This window comes from Pinus tabuliformis, chromosome 4_1, assembly GCF_031772625.1.
Source record: "Pinus tabuliformis cultivar Carrire ecotype Pingquan chromosome 4_1, CPIR1, whole genome shotgun sequence".
Taxonomy (NCBI): domain Eukaryota; kingdom Viridiplantae; phylum Streptophyta; class Pinopsida; order Pinales; family Pinaceae; genus Pinus; species Pinus tabuliformis.
In genome coordinates, this window is record NC_142303.1 from 976,777,092 (window position 1) to 976,797,316 (window position 20,225).

The following is a 20,225-nucleotide window of genomic DNA, read 5'->3' on the forward strand; positions in this document are numbered from 1 at the left end:
CAAATATTTTGACTATCTCTTTATTTAAGCTCTTGTATCGAAGTGCTCTTTGTGCAGATATTTTCACTTTGCACTAAATGTTTTTATTGCTAATATTATTGGTAATATTTTAGTTATAAATAGTGCATATTTATTTTATTCCCTCTTGCTTGAAGATCCCTTTATATATCTTAATGTTTTATAGATATCCATAGCCAAATCCACATTTCATTGAGCAAAATCTTTGTTTATGAGATGTGCAAAAGTGTGAGGAAATTTCATTGTGTTGAAGAATCTTTCAAGTTTTCATTGTGAGGTTCCTTGCACTCTCAACTAAAGGCTTTCATTGCTAATACTTTAGTATTAAAACATAATCCATATTTTTTGTTCACAATAACATTTTTTATGCTTATATTATTTAATTTATTATGTACAAAATTTCATTTCATTGAGCAGAAGCTTTGTTTATGGGATGCGCAAAAGTGTGGAGAAGGTTCATTGTGTGAAGGAAGCTTTCACTGTGCAGATTTCTGCACTCTGCACTAAAGGATTTCATTGCTAATATTTTAGTATCAAAACATGATCCATATTTTTTGTTCACAATAACATTGTCTATGCTTATATTATTGATAATATTTTAATTGTAAATAATGCATACTATTTCTATTTAATTGATTCATTATGCAGAGGAGGATTTCAAGCCTTCAGTGTATGGATCTCCACACTCTGCATTGAAGGCTTTCATTGTTAATATTTTAGTATTAAAACATAATCCATATTTTCTATTCGCAATGAATTGACTCTTACCACACAACATAATCTATTTAGCACTCCCATCTATGCAAAGGAGTTCCAATTCTTTCTGCATAATGAAATCTCTGGGAACTTTCGTAGATAGCTACTTCCATACTCAATAATGCCTTTTAGTCATCTATTTAGCACACATTACAATTAAATGATCTCTGTGCAGTTCCCTCATTTCACACAAATTTCGTACATACCTCATTCCGTACATGCATTTGTTCTTTGCACAGCCATTGCGTATGCATAACATAATGCACTATCAGTACTAATATTCCTTCTTTTTCTTTTTTATTTCGTGGCATATAATGTTAACTTGTTTCATTTACAAATGCTTCTGACATTGTGCAGAAGGAAGATTGACATAAAATATTGTTAATATTTTAGTAAGTAGTTGATTTATATGATATTCTTGGTAAAAATCCCCCCCCCCCAAAAAGCTCTTATGCAAAGCTTCATAGCTCTATAGAATCAGAGCTCTACACATTTTCTCTCCCACACATACTTTGTCCTCCACACAAGGAAATATTTTAAATAATTTTGTTCTTATCGAGTAAAGTTATCTATACACCAACGTTCTCCCGTGTATACCCTGTCATGTGCACACTAAAAGCTCCGCACAATGAAACATAATAATATTAATTTGAAACTAATTAAAGTTCCCTCTGCACATCGCACTAAAGGCTTCTATTGGTAATATTTTAGTTGTAAATAGTGTGTATCTTTGTATTTCTTTTTTCTCGAAGATCCCTTCGTGGATGTTGGTATTTTATAGATATTAGTAGTCAATTGAATAAAGGTTGTGCGAAGTGTGAAGAAAATTTTGTACAAAACTACGTTTCATTGATCAAAATCTTTGTTTATGGTTATGTTCCTAAAATTATCCCATGTGTGGAAGTGAAAACAAGGTTTATTGTATGGATTTTTACTAATAGTTAATATTAAAACTAAATCCATATTTGTCGTTTGCAATAAGATTGTTTATGCTTATATTATTGATAATATTTTAATTGTAAATAATTCATATCTTTTTATTTTCGCTTATGTTTCAAATTAGGCACATGTGCAGAAGTGCATAGGAAGTCCATTATACAGAGGAAGCTTTCATTGTGCAGATATCCGCACTTATGCCATCAACAATCTCTCTCCCACATGATATGTTTCTCTATAATTGATGGGTATACTATATAATTGTAAGTAATATTTTAGTATTAAATAATGCATACTTTATGATTATATTATTCATAATATTTTAATTGTAAATGATTCATATCTTTGTATTTCTGAATATGTTTCAAATTAGGCACATGTGCGTAAATGCGAAGGAATTCTATTGTGTTAAGAAAGATTTCTTTGTGTTGATCTCCGCACTTCCCACTAAAGGATTTTATTGCTAATATTTTAGTATTAAATAATGCATATTTGTTGTTCACAATAAACAATGAAGCAAGCATTGGACTTATAGATATTATTGCAAATATTTTAGTCACACATAATGTGTGTCTTTGTATTTGCTTTTGTTGGAAGAGAACTTTGGATTATTGTTGCTTGCTTATCAAGTACATCAACTTTCGCATCTTTGACCAGCTTTGTTTAAGGATTTTTTTTTTAAATTAGGCATATGTGTGGAGCTGTGGAGAAATTCCATTGTGTGGGGGAAGCTTTCAAGCTTTCATGGTGCGGATCTTTGCATTCCACACTAAACGCTTAGTGTCAATGTCAGAGCACCCCCATCTATGCAAAGGACCCTCGTTTTTGCAATAAGACTGAGACAAGTGGTGCACCTATACGACATTATTGGTAATGTTTTAATTATAAATAATTATTTTGATGCTAATGTTTTAGTATTGAATAATACATATTTGTTGTTCGCATTATTTTAGTTATAAATAACACAAATTTTCGTATTCCCAAATATCACTAGTCAATTGAGTAAAGGTTGAATTGTTCTAGAATGCAAAGAAATTGAAACCACATCAATGTTCGGATCATTGGGCACAAACTTTGTTTATGGTTATCTTGTTGAAATTAGGCACACATGCGGAAGTGTGGAGGAAGTCCATTGTGTCGAGGAAGATTTCAAGCTTTCATTGTGCAGATTTGTGCACTTTGCACTAAAGAATTTTTATATTGCATGAACCTTCGCACTCTGCAGAATCTATTAATAATAAAATAAGAATTTCTTTTGTGCACAATATTCTAATATCAAAATGAATTACGAATAAAATATCCCTTGGAACTCTCCTCATTCCGCACAAATTTTTCACATGCATTTGTTCTCTGCATAACATCCAAACACACACAACCACTGTTGAGTATGTTTTCATTGATGTCAAAGCAGGAGTAGAAGTAGGTGTGTATGACGTCATTGATGTCAAATTAGTTGCAACAACAAATTCATATGATGGTGTTATAGAAACCCTAGTTGAAGCAAGAACCCTAATTTTCAATATGAAACCCTAACCCTAGGGTTTGGAATCCTTATGAAGATAATAAGGATGTAGGTTTATGTTCATGGGTCCTAAATGTTGTTGATATTACAGGTGGAAGATGAAACCCTAGCTATTGGTTGAAACCCTAGTTCTAGGGTTTGAGTTCCTTGAACAATAGAGACACCTCACCTTTGATTGGACTTTTGAAGCTGCAGATCATTAAGTTTGTAATAAAAATATTTTCAAATGGATTCTCCCTAGCTTGTTGATTCTCGTGGTATGTGGATCATTTCGTGGGCCCTCATGGTTTATGAGATAGACCCAGTCAAAGTTAGCACCCCAAGAAATGGACCAAAACTCCAAACGGTATGATGAGGTGGCATAAAATTAAATGATTATGCGGCAAGTATATTTTCCTCACATCATGATGATCATATTTTTAATATATGAAAAGTTTTTTTAATTCTCAATCCTTAACATATGGTCCAAACATTAGAAATGGTCCAAGGGAATATTTTATAGAATCAAATGTGTAAGGGAATATTTTTCTTTTAGGCATCATGATTATTATTTTGTGGCACTTTTGGGTGTAGGATCCCCCAAGGATAGTTTTAGGGCTAAAAGCCCATATTTTGGCCAAATTTTGTAATCCAAGTGCAAAGACTCTACATTTTGTGGTCGCGGAGCGCGTAGATGTCAAAGACTCATAGGGTTGTCCACCCTTATTTTGGAAATGTAATTTCGGCTATAAAAGATCTACCCATGGTCCACAGACCATTGGATTATATAAATAAAGCTAAGCTCTAAGTAGTTCGATAGCAATAAGGAGGAAGAAATTCATAGATTAGAGCAAGAAGTCTAAGTCTTGGGTCATAGCGTAGGAAGAGGCTCTGCAGCTGAGTGCTTAGAGGTCTAGGGTAGAAGTCCGCAACAGAGTGCGCGAACCCCTGCAGTTGAGTGTGGAAGGCAGATCGAGTCTATAATCATTCGGAATTATCAATAAAGAGAAGTATTCTACAATTTCTACATCTTCATTTCCTATTTATGCATCTGGTTATGTTGGGTATGAATTTCACTTATAATTCTTATATGATGCACGAATATATGTGAATGTGTTGGTTAAGTGAATGCAAGTAAAAAAATATGTTTACACGAAGCTAACTAAGATCAATTAAATAAGATAAGTAAGACACTTAGCCTAGTTTGGGAAATATTGCGGTTCGTTGCCCTAGCAGCGCGAAAGTCCCTGATCCATAGGTCAGGGTTGCGTGAAAGTCAATTGTACCCTTTCACAAAGGTATTGAAGGGTGGACCAGAGTGCGAAGCCATCTGCGCGAAGGTAGGTATAGCCAGAATAAACCTACATCACAACCATCTCAAGGGTGTGGAAACTTGGTTCTAGCATCCCCCCATACTGCTTCAAGTGAAACTTCAGTCTGCGCTCTGTGGGCTAATGCCAAAAGGGCCAGTAGTGTAGGGATTTGTTTGGCTAACTAACGTTGAACCTGGGTTAGGACCCCTTAAGCCAACAAATGGTTTCATTGTCAGGACCAGAATCTACTTAATAGATGTGTGATGTCATATGACTGGAATCGAACTAAGAAATAAATCGAAGGCTAGTTGGACAGAAGGATCCATGAGTTCATGGCACAAGAAAATAGAAATCCACGACTAACCAAAGAACAATGGCTAGACAGGTACCTTTATACGGGGATCCAAGAAATGTTTTTTGCCTCCTTTCCATTTGAGCTATATGAGTGGATCCCGAAGCTAGCAGATAGCCAAGGAAGGTGGAAACTTGATGGTCCTATTGTGTGGACCCCAGAGCTAGTGCGAAGTTTGGAAGCATCGGAGGATAAGATCACGCGCTCTGTCAATCATTGGCTCGATCACGTCATAGGAGGATTTGTTACTAAATTCGCGGTCGAAATCTCAGTTAGCTATAGCGAGGAAAAGTGACACTTTTTCAAAGGACCGTGAGGTAAGTACATAAAATCTTTGAATACTTGGATTAAAATGTTGTTGTGTGAAAAATGGGTTATGCAGCTACCTTGATGTTCGGGACTACGCGAAGCAAAAAATTTTACAGAAACGAAGGAAATAAGGGTCCAGAGTATAGCCCCTTGATTTCACCTCCACGAAGGGATGAAGAAGCAATAGCAAAGGTTTCTCCGTGAAGCACTATTTAGTTAATAAGACAAGGATTCCCGTGAATACCACCTCTGCCCACACCACCTCTGACTTCACCGCCATCACCTCCAACTTCACCTATACCACCTCCACCTCCACCGCGGTTCAGTATGGAAAATATAGTGAAGTTTCCTTTGTTCAAAGGCTTGGGAAATGAGGACCTAGACCAATTATGGTTCGTTGTGAGGGTTGTATGGGAAGCTCAAGGTGTTACAGATGACCACATAAAGAAGGCGACACTGGTTAGTGCTCTGCAAGATTGTGTGCTAACCTGGTATATTAAGTACTCTAACGATAACCAAAATGTTGGAGTAGCAGACATCTAGGCAGCACTAAATAGCGAATTTAGCAGGCCTAAATTTGAGGCATAGTCAATTGTGGGATTCAAAGAGATCGTGATGCAACCAGGCGAGACACCTTGGGAATTGGATCAAAGATTGAAGTTTCAAATACATGAAGCCAATATGAATTTGACAGATAGATAGCATTGTGAGTGGTTTGTGGCTTCGCTACTACCCCACTTAAGGAGCGTGTTGTCGAAGCAGAAGATAATACTCAAGCAGAGGCCTTGGAGATTGCCATGAGACTACATGAGACTCTGATGCAAGATCCTAATCTAGGAGTTTAGCAAATCCACGTAGAGCTGCAGAATTTGTGCCTTGAGATGTAAAGTCTGAAGCAGGATAGGGCGGTTCGACCAAAGGTACGCGAGGAAGTATGGTGCTTGAAATTCAAGAGTCAAGGTCATGACAAAGACCATTGCCTGGTCTTTTCGAATTACCTTGCAGGGGGAGGGCCGATGCCTTTAAGGCCAGAAGCTCAAGTAGAACCTAGTGCAGGGCATGCATTATGGTGTGCTATCTGTCAAGTAGCCGGAAAACATGCCACGGACAACTGTCACTTGCTACAGAAGTATGTACAAGCACCGCAATAGCTATTCTACAAATTTTGTAGGTTGGCAAGACATGATGAGCGTACTTGCAGGAGCTATGAATTGATGATGGATAGAACTCCTGCCTATGGGGTTCAGGCGAAAACACGGCTGTTGTTGGGAAAAGTATCCAATATGGAATGACCCTATCCCACTCTAAGGGTGATAGTACCTCAGCAACAATCAAAGCAAAGCTATCTAAGATTTCTTCTTTATGAAAGTAAAATAGGGGAGAAAGAGACCCACTAACCGATGTCTTTCGCTAATGGTTGATCCAATCTTCTCTCCTTGCTACTTGCTCCCAGCTCTTTGCTCTTTCACTGGCCCAGCTACACCAAGATCCTGCAAAATGGCAAGAGAGGGAAACTACAAGAAGCATACATTCATAATTGATTTAAGGATTAGAGTAAATCAAATACACAAGTATAACAATACACCATTGAGACACATGCATATAGAAGAACCTCAAATGCTTTATTAATGGAAGAAGTAAAGTTCAGGAAGTGATACAACCATAAAAGGCCCAATCTAGCATCACCTCCCAGCAGAAAGAAATCTCCTCTTCACCTCCTTCAAGCAAATCACCCAATAGTTCTATACTCAAACCAACAACACTTCCTTACATTCACAAGATTCCGGCCCCCTTAGACCTCATGAGAGAGCTCTATATATAGGAGTTTTGGAGAAAGGATGAGTCAGCTTGAGGCTGGCATGAAGCTGACTAGTGTCCTCTCCCACTTCAGTTATTCTTTAGTTCTTGAGTCCACTTGGAGGATCTTGCTTCCACTTGGAGATCTAGATCCTCTTACTCATCACAAGTCGAATTCCCTGATCCAAGTGTCATTTTGGAAGCTTCCTGGGCATTGACACCTTGAGGAATGACTGTGCCACTTGGCCAAACTCGCCCAGCGCAGGTAGCCTTCTTTGCAGTTGACATTCAGCGCAGGTACATAGTGGAGCAGTTGACATTCAGCGCAGATGCTCAGTGGAGCAGTTGACATGATCCAGAATTAGCTTTTTTTTTAGTGTTTTTAGGTGGGGAACTGGTATTCAGTGCTGTGGTTTGTTGACCTTGTTCCTCTAGGGGTAGGAACAACATGTTTAGGGACTTTGGATCCCTTAGATTATTGACATTTCATGCTTCATGCTGTAAGGCACAAAAATGTCTATAACAGTTGCCCCCTAAAGTATGAGGTCGTTTATCGGGTGAAATGCTTTATGAGGAGGATCCGAAGTTCATTCAATCGCTGAAAGGTGACCTGTAATAAAATACAATACAATACATTATTTTTCATTCTGCTTCCATGATCTAGCTGAGGCAGGCATTCCCATGCTCAGCTTTATAAATTCATTTTGGTACATAGAACAGGCGATCATCTGATGGTAGACTGATAATTCTCTGCTGAAATTATCATCCTTTGAGTAGGATGATCATCTGCTGCAATGATGTACATGTCAAATGTCTTTATATTTCCTGAATACATATCGCAGCCCGGACGGATGAAACTAGATCCGGGGTCTTCAAACTCGTTCGATCTTCACTCTAAGTACAAGTCGATCCATGTGAGAATTGTGCTGAAGTCGAACATGGAAAGACATCGCTTGATTACCGGTCAATGATGAAAACCGTTAACAAGTGCGAGAGGAATCACCAATAATGATAATGACCCTCAAGGTACTGCAGTACAATTCATGTGGTGTGAATAAAGGACTTGGCGTCGAACACCACGCAAAATCTTTCAGTCGAAGGTCATTGATGTATACCTGTCGCCGGAAGTGAGAAACTTGCCATTGAGGCATGCAAGCTTCAAAGTACTGAGGGGGTTGTTCCTAGATCAACTTCTTGGATAATGAGCTGAAGTCGACAAGAAGCGATCTGTCAAAGGAGGGCCTTAATGAATCCCACATCAGTGACGCGGAACGGAGCTAATGATTTTAGTGGAGGTGAAAACAATCTGTGACATATGATTCAGGGTGGCGATCATGGGTGGATGAAGGATAATGTATGGCAGTGGATGGGACACGGTTGACTCTTTCTGAACAACATCTCTTGAACATATAACGACACTGATGCGATGGATCGGTAGCATTACCCCAAATGTGGATGGTTTGGCGAAGACCATGGTGATGAGACCGGTGAATGAAACAACCCAACCCGATGTGATACGGAGGAAAAGTGTCATGTTCAAGAGCGACTTGCTACCATTAAAGCTTTGAGGTTCTCCCAATTTTTCCCCAGTCATTTCTGACCAGTACCTCTTTATTTTTGTCAAGCTTGAGGAGGATAACATATGCTTGTTCTATAACCTGCCCTTCGGGCAAGCCCATCGCTATGTTTTAACAAGCCTAGCGATAGGGAAACTCGTTCTCGTCTAAAGACAAGTTTGTCGCTATTTAATCATTTTAACGAGTCTAACGACAAGGAAAACTCGGTCCTTTTCATTTTTAGAGAGTCTGAAAAGGTACAGAAAGCTAACTCCAAAATTCCTTTTTCGTCATCTAATCCCTTAAGTCCGAAAAAGTATAAAACAATACAGAAGGGATGAATTTTCGATAATTTTAACGAGCCGAATAAAACAAGCGCTCGACCTTTTTGTGCAATAATCCCTCAGGTCCAAAAAGATTAAAATCTACGGGAGGGATAGCTCTTCCGGTCCTTTTAACGAGCTGGAAGGCCAAAACTCGGCAAACTTTTCATATTTTACGAGTCAAGAGAAAAGAGCTCAAAGAAGACTCGTCTTTTGAGGAACGAGTGATAAACAGGGATAGCAGCAGATTCCAGGTACAGGTTGGAATTTTCCAATCACGGCAGTGTCACAAGGATGGCTAGGTGAAATCACTCTTCGCAGCTGTTCCTCAAAAATGGGTAAACAATCATATGGAGGTGAACGATCGGCCAAATGGAATGGAGGTGGCAGGTGCAAAGCACGACCAAGGCTTTTATGGCTAATAAATTTACGATCACAATGGTTATTTACCGGGATAGATTCATTTTTTATTTAACGAGCTTGAACGCACCAAAAACACTGCTCAATCTTATGTTTATTTTTTAATGAGCATGAACTATGTGCTAAAACTGCTCGGATCTCGCTTTTCTATTTTTTAACGAGCATAAATTCCGCGGTAAAACTGCTCGATATACCAGTCATAAGATAAGAAATGTCTCCTGTAAGATCCCATTTTTTATAGAGTTGGCGCCTTACCAAAGCTATGCTCCCTCTCATCCTTTCTTTATGCAAGTTCGGAAACGGCTAATCCCAAAAAAACAGATAAATAACCGCTCTTGGCTTGCACTCCAAAAGGTTTGCATGCCCCCGGGTATAAAGTACAATTTCAAGGCTGCCCCTACTTATCCAATAAAACATTTGTTTTAAAGGGTGAGGCTTGCCTCTTTCTGGTTACCCAAAGATTGTTTCATTAACACCATCAAACTAAAACATTTCTTCGGCACTGTCTACCGAAATAGACAATGGTGAATGACCTTTGTCAAACAAGTGACCTTGACAACATAATCTTATTCCAGAACAACCCCTCTTCCATCCACAGACGGGGTACGGACTGGTCATATTCTCTCACGGAAATTCTACCTTATACCCAGGGTTCTTTCTGCCCAAAGCAGACCAGGATGCATGCCCCCTGGGTTCCAGTCCTATCTTTCCGAATCACTCGCACTCATCGGGAAGGAGGACTGGGGGTGGAGACATTTCTTGATTGAATAGACCATTCAGGGTTGGTATGTGACTATTTGCGATGCGTGATCCCGGAAATGAAAGTTGGTCTACGAGTTTGACCATTCTTCCTTCGTGTGGAAAACACATTACTCTAAAGAGTGAGGAGACTATAGCTCCCATGCAATATATATAGTCTCGTCCAAGGAGTAGGTTATAATCCAAGGGTCCTTGAACAACCATCACGTTCAATTGAACGGTCTTCCCTTTCAATGTAACAGGCACATTGGGGAGGATCCCTAATGGTCGACTGGTTCCTTTATCAAAACCCGAGAGATTTCTTATCTCAGGCAAAAGCGTCGGGGAACCCAGTGCTTTCCAAGCAATAGAGGAAAGGATACTCACAGATGCCCCTTCATCAATGATAGTGCCAGCTATTACCATTCTATAAATTTGGACTATGATTCTGAATGGTATACTGGCTGGCAACCGGGGTCTGCCTAGTTGGTTCCAATCAAAGGACACAACCAGGTTGCTTGGTGGTGGGACCGAATATACGGCCGGATGTGACCCTGACGATGTTCCTTCCTGCGATAAAGGAATGGGCGCATTGCCCTGATGCTCATCAGAGTCTGTTTTGATGAAAAGAATCTGGATGGTGTCATCCTTATTCTCTTCAGTGAGGGTGTCATTTGAAGATGAATCTTCAGTGACGGTGTCATTTGAAGATGAAACCTTTGAAGGCGGAACCGGGTCAACTGCCGTTTCGACCTTTAGACTTTCGTCTGGTCTGGATTCAGTAGGTTTATTTTCAATTACTGACGCTTCAGCCGACCACTTGAGTGGGCCAGCTGTATTTTCAACCAACGAAGGACCTGGCACGAGTTTTTTGTATCCAGGAGGAAGTCTCAACGGTGAAACCGGGCGATCTTCCAAAACTCTCTTCGCTTTGTCTAAGAAGGGACAACGGTGGATGGTGTGATCGCCTTCACACAGTCTGCAGGGGGATCTTTCTCCCCCTTTTTGTCTTGAACCTTCACTTTCGCTGGTTGACGGTAAGCATTCAACATGGCTATCAGAGGTTGATGCTCCCGAACTGTGCAACCGAGGGGACCAGTCCCTTACTATCCGGGGAATACAGGGACAATCTCTATGGAAGTGGTCTCCTCTACATATGACACATGGAGATTTAGGCCCGATCTGTGTTGTGTGTGGATTTTTGTCAGATGTCTTTTGCTTGCCCCCAGTCGTCTTAGGCTCCTTCTTCTTCTTCTCTCTCTTCTTCTTCTCCTTCTTCTCCATGGGAGCTTGGCTTTTGCCGGCTCTACCTTGCGAAGATGAAGGATTGGAGGAAGAGTTATAGGAAGTAGAGGGCTGGTGGGCAGCTCTAGATTGATCTAACTGTTGACTCGACTATTCAGGAACCATGGTGTTCTGAACTACATTGGTTGAGAAAAGCCAAATTGGCTGGCCAATTGTCAGTCCTGGAAGCGACAATGTGGCCATGTGGGGCGCACCAACTTCTCCCCAAGAGGAGAAAGGACTAGGATTTCCATCACGTGGAATTCCTTGGTTGGGGCGTTCCATGTTCTCAACCTAAAGATCAACGTAGGAATAGGAGGTGATTATGTTCCGTTTAAAATAAATTTTATAACGACGCTTTAGACACAACTTGCTTTTTCACTTTTTAAGAGTCGAGAAAAAGCTAAAGATGACTCTAGTCTCCTTCGATGTTTTAACGAGCCCGAAGTGACAAATGCTCGGATGGACTTTTTCAGTTATAGAGTTTGAAAAAGGCCAAAAGAAACTACTCTGGAGTTCTAGGCAGAGGGTGTGCCAAACTTTTCGCAAAACCACAAAATACGTTTTACGGTACGAGTGGTCGATCTTCGTGAATGCTATGTTCACTGCATTGCGATCAGTAGGGCGGCCGACACGGCTTCCTATGGATAAAGGCTTTGTTCCTATAGGGGTCTCCCAATATATACGCCACGGTACGTGGGAGCACAAGTCCGTATTGATACTTATCGCTTCACCGTGGAGGAATCACCCAACCACTCAACGCTAAGATATCACGTTTAACGACGCCGGAACACGTCTCTAGCTTAGACCTCTATGTGTTTGCGTTATGTTTCAATGCGTTGTTATGTAAATTCAATTTATTTTAAGGTTGATCTTGTTTAGCAGTTTGCCTTTATGGATCACCACGAGATGTATAGTAACACTCCTAAATGCAGTCTAAGATGATAAGCAAGCTTTTCAATCTTTCAACTTTGAAAATCTTAACTACTGAGGGAAAAGAAAGACATCATCTTTTCACACAGATCATAGAGCACACACTAATGCACTTTTTCCTAAATCAACATGCAAGCTGTCAAAATGCACATGCACAATGCAGGTATTTCTTTTCTCTTTCTTAATGTTGATGTAATACAAAAAGAAAGTTGTTGTATAATTTTGAATTCAATTTCAATTGAAAGCAAACAAGTTTGTCCAAAATCAAAAGACACCTTAAGATTTACTTGTTTCGACACTAGAAATATATAAGTTCAAACCATATGACGAAAGCAAAAGCTCAATCAGCTATGAATAGCAAACAAACTAACTCTTAAGATCAAAATGACACTTTATCACAGGTCTAGATCTAAGAGGCCACAGCAAGACTAGTTCACTTTCGTTATGGGAAACTGTAAATGATATAAGAAATACACAAAGAACAAAAACAGTTTCTTTATACAACCGAGGCGGAATAGTGGCAAGGAAAGTTGGTTTCAGATAGGTACATTGACTGATAACAGGCTACAAAAACAAGGGTGAAAACAAGGCAATAAACAGGAGGGAACCCCAGTAGCACTAGGCAAAACTGGTTCAGCGCAGGTAGTACACTGGCAGTTTGACCTTGAGCGCAGGTAGCCCCTTCGGGAACTGCGCTGAAATGCAGACTGCCTTCACAGTGCCTGCACTGAAGAGATAAACTCTCGTTTTTCTCAGTTTCCGGGTCACAGATTGCTCAAAAATTCACAGTTTCTAGTCAAATCAGAAGCTATCAATCAAGTACACATTAAGGGATGAAAAGGAGGATGAAAAGCTATCACTAAGAGCTATTTAGAGTCCTTGTGGATCAGCTCTTCAAATCATAAACATGCCCAGAAACTGAGCTAGAGTAGCTGCCCTCTACTTTGCATTTGAAAGATCCAAATGCAGTTCGATTCGGTACTCCCTGTGTTTATGAAATGAATAGAAAAAACACAAACAACCAACAAGATACGATCCCCAGTGGAGTCGCCAATTTTTTGTTGGGAAAAGTATCCAATACAGAATGACCCTATCCCACTCTAAGGGTGATAGTACCTCAGCAACAATCAAAGCAAAGCTATCTAAGATTTCTTCTTTATGAAAGTAAAATAGGGGAGAAAGAGACCCACTAACCGATGTCTTTCGCTAATGGTTGATCCAATCTTCTCTCCTTGCTGCTTGCTCCCAGCTCTTTGCTCTTTCACTGGCCCAGCTACACCAAGATCCTGCAAAATGGCAAGAGAGGGAAACTACAAGAAGCATACATTCATAATTGATTTAAGGATTAGAGTAAATCAAATACACAAGTATAACAATACACCATTGAGACACATGCATATAGAAGAACCTCAAATTCTTTATTAATGGAAGAAGTAAAGTTCAGGAAGTGATACAACCATAAAAGGCCCAATCCAGCATCACCTCCCAGCAGAAAGAAATCTCCTCTTCACCTCCTTCAAGCAAATCACCCAATAGTTCTATACTCAAACCAACAGCACTTCCTTACATTCACAAGATTCCGGCCCCCTTAGACCTCATGAGAGAGATCTATATATAGGAGTTTTGGAGAAAGGATGAGTCAGCTTGAGGCTGGCATGAAGCTGACTAGTGTCCTCTCCCACTTCAGTTATTCTTTAGTTCTTGAGTCCAATTGGAGGTTCTTGCTTCCACTTGGAGATCTAGATCCTCTTACTCATCACAAGTCGAATTCCCTGATCCAAGTGTCATTTTGGAAGCTTCTTGGGCATTGACACCTTGAGGAATGACTGTGCCACTTGGCCAAACTCGCCCAGCGCAGGTAGCCTTCTTTGCAGTTGACATTCAACGCAGGTACATAGTGGAGCAGTTGACATTCAGCGCAGATGCTCAGTGGAGCAGTTGACATGATCCAGAATTAGCTTGTTTTTGAGTGTTTTCAGGTGGAGAACTGGTATTCAGTGCTGTGGTTTGCTGACCTTGTTCCTCTAGGGGTAGGAACAACATGTTTAGGGACTTTGGATCCCTTAGATTATTGACATTTCATGCTTCATGCTGTAAGGCACAAAAATGTCTATAACAACGGCCCCTCGACCAGAATACAAGAATGGCACGGATAGGATTTCAGGGGCACGGACAAGGCCAAGGCGGAGGAGGACCTAGTAGGGGTCGCAGACAGTTGATTTTCTACAATTATGGGGAACCAAGAAACTATGCCCACGATTTCACTAATCCAACGCATCTGTCATGCAAGTATTGCACATTGTTTAATCATGAAACAAAACAATATCCTACATTGATAGCTAGGACATGAGACAAAGGGGCACTACCACCTCCACTGACTCAGAAACTTCAGACGATGAGGTCTAAGCCACGTGAGGAAGATTTGAATGTAAATATAGTGCTCAGGAGTGGGATCACAACAGGGGATGACAAGGGAAAATAGCCCGAAGGCAGTACATGGGTTCACAAAGCCCTGACAAATGAGGTTGAGTTTGATTTGGAGCATGCTCGTGAAACCTTCGTGGAAGCTATGAAGAGCTTCATTGAGGCCTCCACCTCAGGAAGCAAGGATAAGCCCGAGCCGGAGATGGACCCTTCTATGCTCACAACTTTCCTGGAAACCTATATGAAGTTACTACATGATAGTAAGCCTGTGAAAGGCTTACAAGAACTCATTAATACATGTGTTGGGACCATGCCAGGTGAACCGCACGTAATCCGAAAGATAGGTAAGAATAAGACAAGGACGATGTGTGAAATGAGACTCACCATGTAGATTGGAGAATACGAAATGGATCAAGTCATTCTGGATTTGGGGTCAAATGCGAATGTCCTACCAAAGCACACTTGGGAGCGAATGGGGAGACCTCTGCTGCAATGGTCTCTGATTCAGCTAAGGATGGTGAATCAGCAAAAAATCATCCCCATGGGGTGGCTGCAGGGGGTGACCATGGACATTGAGGGAGCGAGCGCACTGGCGTATTTTGAAGTAATAGAGATAATGGATGATAGAAATACCTACCCTGTGCTCCTAATAATTGACTGATATAAATTGGGTAATCAATCTGAAGAAGTGAAAGATGATCTTTGAGAAGAAATCACTGCGCGTAATAATACCCCTAGATCCTGTTGAAGGATTACGCTATACAGAACCAGTCCGTGATTATGAAAGTGATGATGATCTATACTGTATCTATAAGATAACAGCACAAGATTGAGAATGGGTGAATCCCACCGCGGATGGATGGATTACATGGGATCTCGAGAGTTCCTGCACTTCAGACACCGACGAAGAAATAGAACGCTAGCAAAATCGATTGCATGAAGTAACTACGTTGAATTGCAACATGATGACCCGGTCGCTACGATGTGTGTCGTCAGAGGTAAGAACTCTACCTCCTTATGATGGAATGAATGAGGTAGATATCTTTTTGGATACATTCGAAAGAGAGGTACCAAAAAAGCAGTGCTTCCAGGCCCTGGACTGGGCACTACATGCTACGCCCGCAAGATGGTGGGGTACGCACAAGGGAAGCTTTGATGATTGGCACAAATGTAGGAGGATGATGAGAACACAATTTGGGACGCCTAAGATGTGACTAAAAGACAAGTATAATGGGAAGAATGATCTGCATGCGCATCTGGCCAAATGGACATAGGCTTATGGATAAAAGTCTCAACCTGAGTGGGTGCACCTGTTTTTTCATCGCCTGGATGTTATCCCAATGAATTGGTATATAGAAACAAAGCTCTGCCATGGGACAAGTGACTGGGATATCCTACGCAAAGGATTCATGATGACATTCAGCTTTGAGGATGGGTTTGACAGTATTGATGAGGTGCTACAAGAGGTGAAAGCAACCATCTTTAGGATACCACAAGATCCTTTAGACCTAATTCATCCTGAATGGGCTACTCAACTGAGTCACATGCTCGAATGTTATAATGTAACTGCTAAATATGAGGATGAGGATCAACGGAAGATTAACATTACAGAAACAGAAGGCCACCACGAGGTTCAAGGACTGCAGGTTGAGAACCCTGATATAACCATGATGGTGAAAAAAAGACAAGTGAACATTGGTACAGAGGCAGAACCCAAATTCGCGAAGATTGGTGACTACTAGGACGACGCGACAGTGGATAAGGTCGTTGAATTACTCCGCGAATATCAGGACTTATTCCCGACCAAGTTTACAGATCTGAAAGGAATAATCGGAGATCTTGGAGTGATGAAGATCATGTTAAAGCCTGACACGAAGCCAGTTAAGTAGAGGCCTTACTGCCTCAATCCAAAATACAAGGAAAAGGTCCACTTAGAGCTAGACAAGATGCTAGCGGCAGGCATCATTGAGCTTGTGGAAGAATCCAATTGGGTAATTCCAATGGTGGTGCAAGAGAAGACGCAGAAGGATGAGATAAGGATATGTGTGGATCTCATAAAACTGAATGATGCTTGTGTGCATGATCCTTTCGCAACTGCATTCATGGATGAAGTGTTGGACAATGTAGGTGGCTAGGAAGCATATTCCTTCACTTCTAGGTTCTCTAGGTACCACCAAATCAAAATCGCTCCAGAGGATAGGAGCAAAACAACCTTTGCGACTGAGTGGGGTTGTTTTCAATACATCGTAATGCCATTTGGATTGAATAATGCACCTGTAATCTTTTCACGCGTGCTTGTTGTGGAATTTAAGGAATTTATTCATAAGTCCCTGGAGGTATACTTTGATGACTGGACTATATTTGGGCTGGTTAAGCGCCACGTAGCAAGCTTGTGCCTGATGTTGGATACCTATCAAAGATACCAGAACATGCTCAATCTCAAGAAGTGTTTTTTTTGCGTTCCTTTTGGGAACCTATTGGGGTATGTGGTTTGCAGATAAGGATTGATGGTAGACCCCGCGAAGATCATAGTGATACTAAACTTGGAAGCACCGAGGAGTGTGAAATGGTTGCGCGCTACTTTGGGACATACGGGATATTACAGAAAGTTTATCAAAGGCTATGCCCAGATCACCGCGCCAATGGAAAAATTGTTAAAGAAGGATGTCATGTTCTGCTGGAATGATGACTGTAAGAAAATCTTGGTTGTATTGAAAGAAAAGATGGTTACCACGTCGATTCTAATCTTCCTGGACTAGAAGAAAGAGTTCCATGTACATGTTGACGCGTCATGTGTAGCGCTGGGGACAGTACTAACACAGGATGGAGGCAAAGGCTTGGACCATCCTATTGTGTTTTCAAGCCGCAAATTATTCAAAGCAAAGAAGAACTATTCTACCACTGAACATGAGGGGCTAGCTATGGTGTATGCGCTCTAGAAGTAACAACACTACTTGCTAGGAGGCCATTTTAGAATGTATACGGATCACTCCACACTGAAATACCTGGTCAATATGCTTGTGTTGGGGGGGGGTAATCTGCAGATGGCTCTTATTATTCCAAGAGTATGATTTTGAAGTTGTTGTGAAGCCTGGACGATTGAACGCAGGACTTGACCACTTGTCACGCATCGAGACAGGGGAGGAACCCACTAATTTGGAGGAAGGATTACCTAATGTGCAGCTCTTTGCTGTGCACATCACAGGTGGACATTTTGACGACATCATACACTTCCTATCAATGGAAACTGCACTAGAGGGTTACATTGTCTAGCAAAAGAAGGAATTAGTGGTGTACGCGGAAGATTTCTCTATCATTATTTGGCATCTATACAAGATGGGGACTTATGAGATATTGCGAAGATATGTACTAGAGTTTGAGACAAGCATCATCCTCGCGGATGCTAATGGGGGCACCGTGGGAGGGCATTATGCAAGGAGAGAAACCGCGCAAAATATTCTACGCGCAGGGTTGCAGTGGCCAACCCTTCATCAGGATTCAAAAGCATATTGTAAGGCATGTGATGTATGTCAGCGAATAGGCAGGCCATCGTAGAGGGATGAAATGCCTTTGAATCCACAAATGACATTGCAACCTTTTGAGAAGTGGGCAATATATTTTGTAGGACCCATCTAGCCATAAGGGAAGACAGGGGCAAGGTATATCATCACCGTGATGGAGTATTTGACACGATGGGCAGAGGCGTAGCCTGTGAAGGATTGCACAGGCGTGATGGCTGCAAAGTTCCTATTTGAGCATGTATTGACATGATTTGGATGTCCAAAGATTTTTATGAGTGATCGAGGTACGCACTTTCTAAATGAAACAATCAGCGCGCTAACAGAAGAATTCCAGGTATATCACCAGAAGAGCACACCTTATCACCCACAGGCTAATGGGACAGTGGAGGCGTTCAACAAAGTGCTTGAAAATGCGCTGACCAAGTTTGCAATGCTTAGCGAAGTGATTGGGACGTACGCATACCTACAATACTATGGGCTTATTGAACAACATGCAAGAAGTTGATGGGACAAACCCCTTTTAGGCTTGTCTATGGTGTTGAAGCGATGATGCCCATGGAGTACATTATGCCTAGTCTGCGCATAGCGTGCTCACAGGTATGATATATCGCAGAACCCTAGAAGAGAGGCTCGCGCAATTGGATGAGCTTGAAGAAGAGAGCTTTTTGGCTGGATTTCATCAAAAGGTCCAAAAGCAACGTGAAAAAGCGTGGCACGACCGACATATTAAGTTGCACACCTTTAAGGTGAATGACTTGGTGCTGTTGTATGATAGTAAGTTTGATAAATTCCTCAGAAAATTTAGGATGCACTAGTTAGGGCCCTATGTTATTAAGGAGAGTATCGATGGTGGCACGATCCAGTAGGTTAAGTTGAATGGAGATCCCTTCCCAGGAAAGGTGAATGGCAGTCGATTGAAGCCATACACAAGTGGCTCGGCCATCTGACTATGCGATAGAAGCACAGTATTAGCACTCCAGGCAGCTGAAAAGAGGCGCAAGACTATAAACTACATTTCCCGAGTTGGGGAGCTGCATAACTTCAGGACTGTGCAAAGCTGGGAAGTGTCACAGGGTCTGCAACAGCATGATGGTAGCTACGCTACTTGTGGAAATAGCATGCAGGTCCGCTGGAAAGTGACTGTTAAAGTCACTGTTCATGATTTGATGGTTAGATTATAGCCAAATGGAGCGAGCGGTAGGCATTCAAGGAAAAATTTATAGGTTAGATTCTTGAAAATCTACCACCAATCTAGCATTAATGGGCCGAATGTGGGTGGAACGGTAGGATTTGAATTCAAAAGGCCCTATAAATTACAAGTGGTTGTCCAGCAAAAAACACTTGGCATATTGAAAATTCAGTTGTCGCGCTATTGGTGTGTATGGACGTGCGAATTTCGCAACTTTGAGAGCAAGTTCAACATTTCAGAGATTGTCAAAGGAGACGCGGGACCTCCTGAATAGAATGATGTCGACACCTGTGGAAGCCATGGACACAGAAGTGGTGACAGCCGAGGAAGCCGTGTAGGAAATTGAGGTAGTAGAAACTACCCCAAAGAGTGCCAAAGCGGTAGTCGAAGTCCTTAAATCACCCAGGACACCGAGACCAAAGAAGGATAAGCAGAAGCAGCCTATGCTACTAGTGCGCATCTCACCAAGAAACCTAGAGAGGACCAAGATCACCTTGCAGGAGAAGGGGAAGGCCATTAACCTAGAGGTAAACGAGGAAAAATCTAAAGAAATCCTAGTGGATGAGGAGGATGTGGAAATGGAAGTTGAAACCTGGGGTGTGGACCCTATTACCGGGTTACCAAAATATGTTCCACCGTGCAAGAGCAAAGCCAAGGTGCACAAGGACATAGATGAGAGAAAGAGCTCCCTGCAAACTCCGTTGCTCCTGGATGACATTGTTTTTGAGGGGATGCACTTACGGAGGGTTCCTATACTAAAGTTTAAAGATTGGGACCTCGTAGATCACAAGAAATTCCCGCATCTAGTGATTGAGAAGTTAATACACCAAAGGATTGATACGACTACTAGAATGA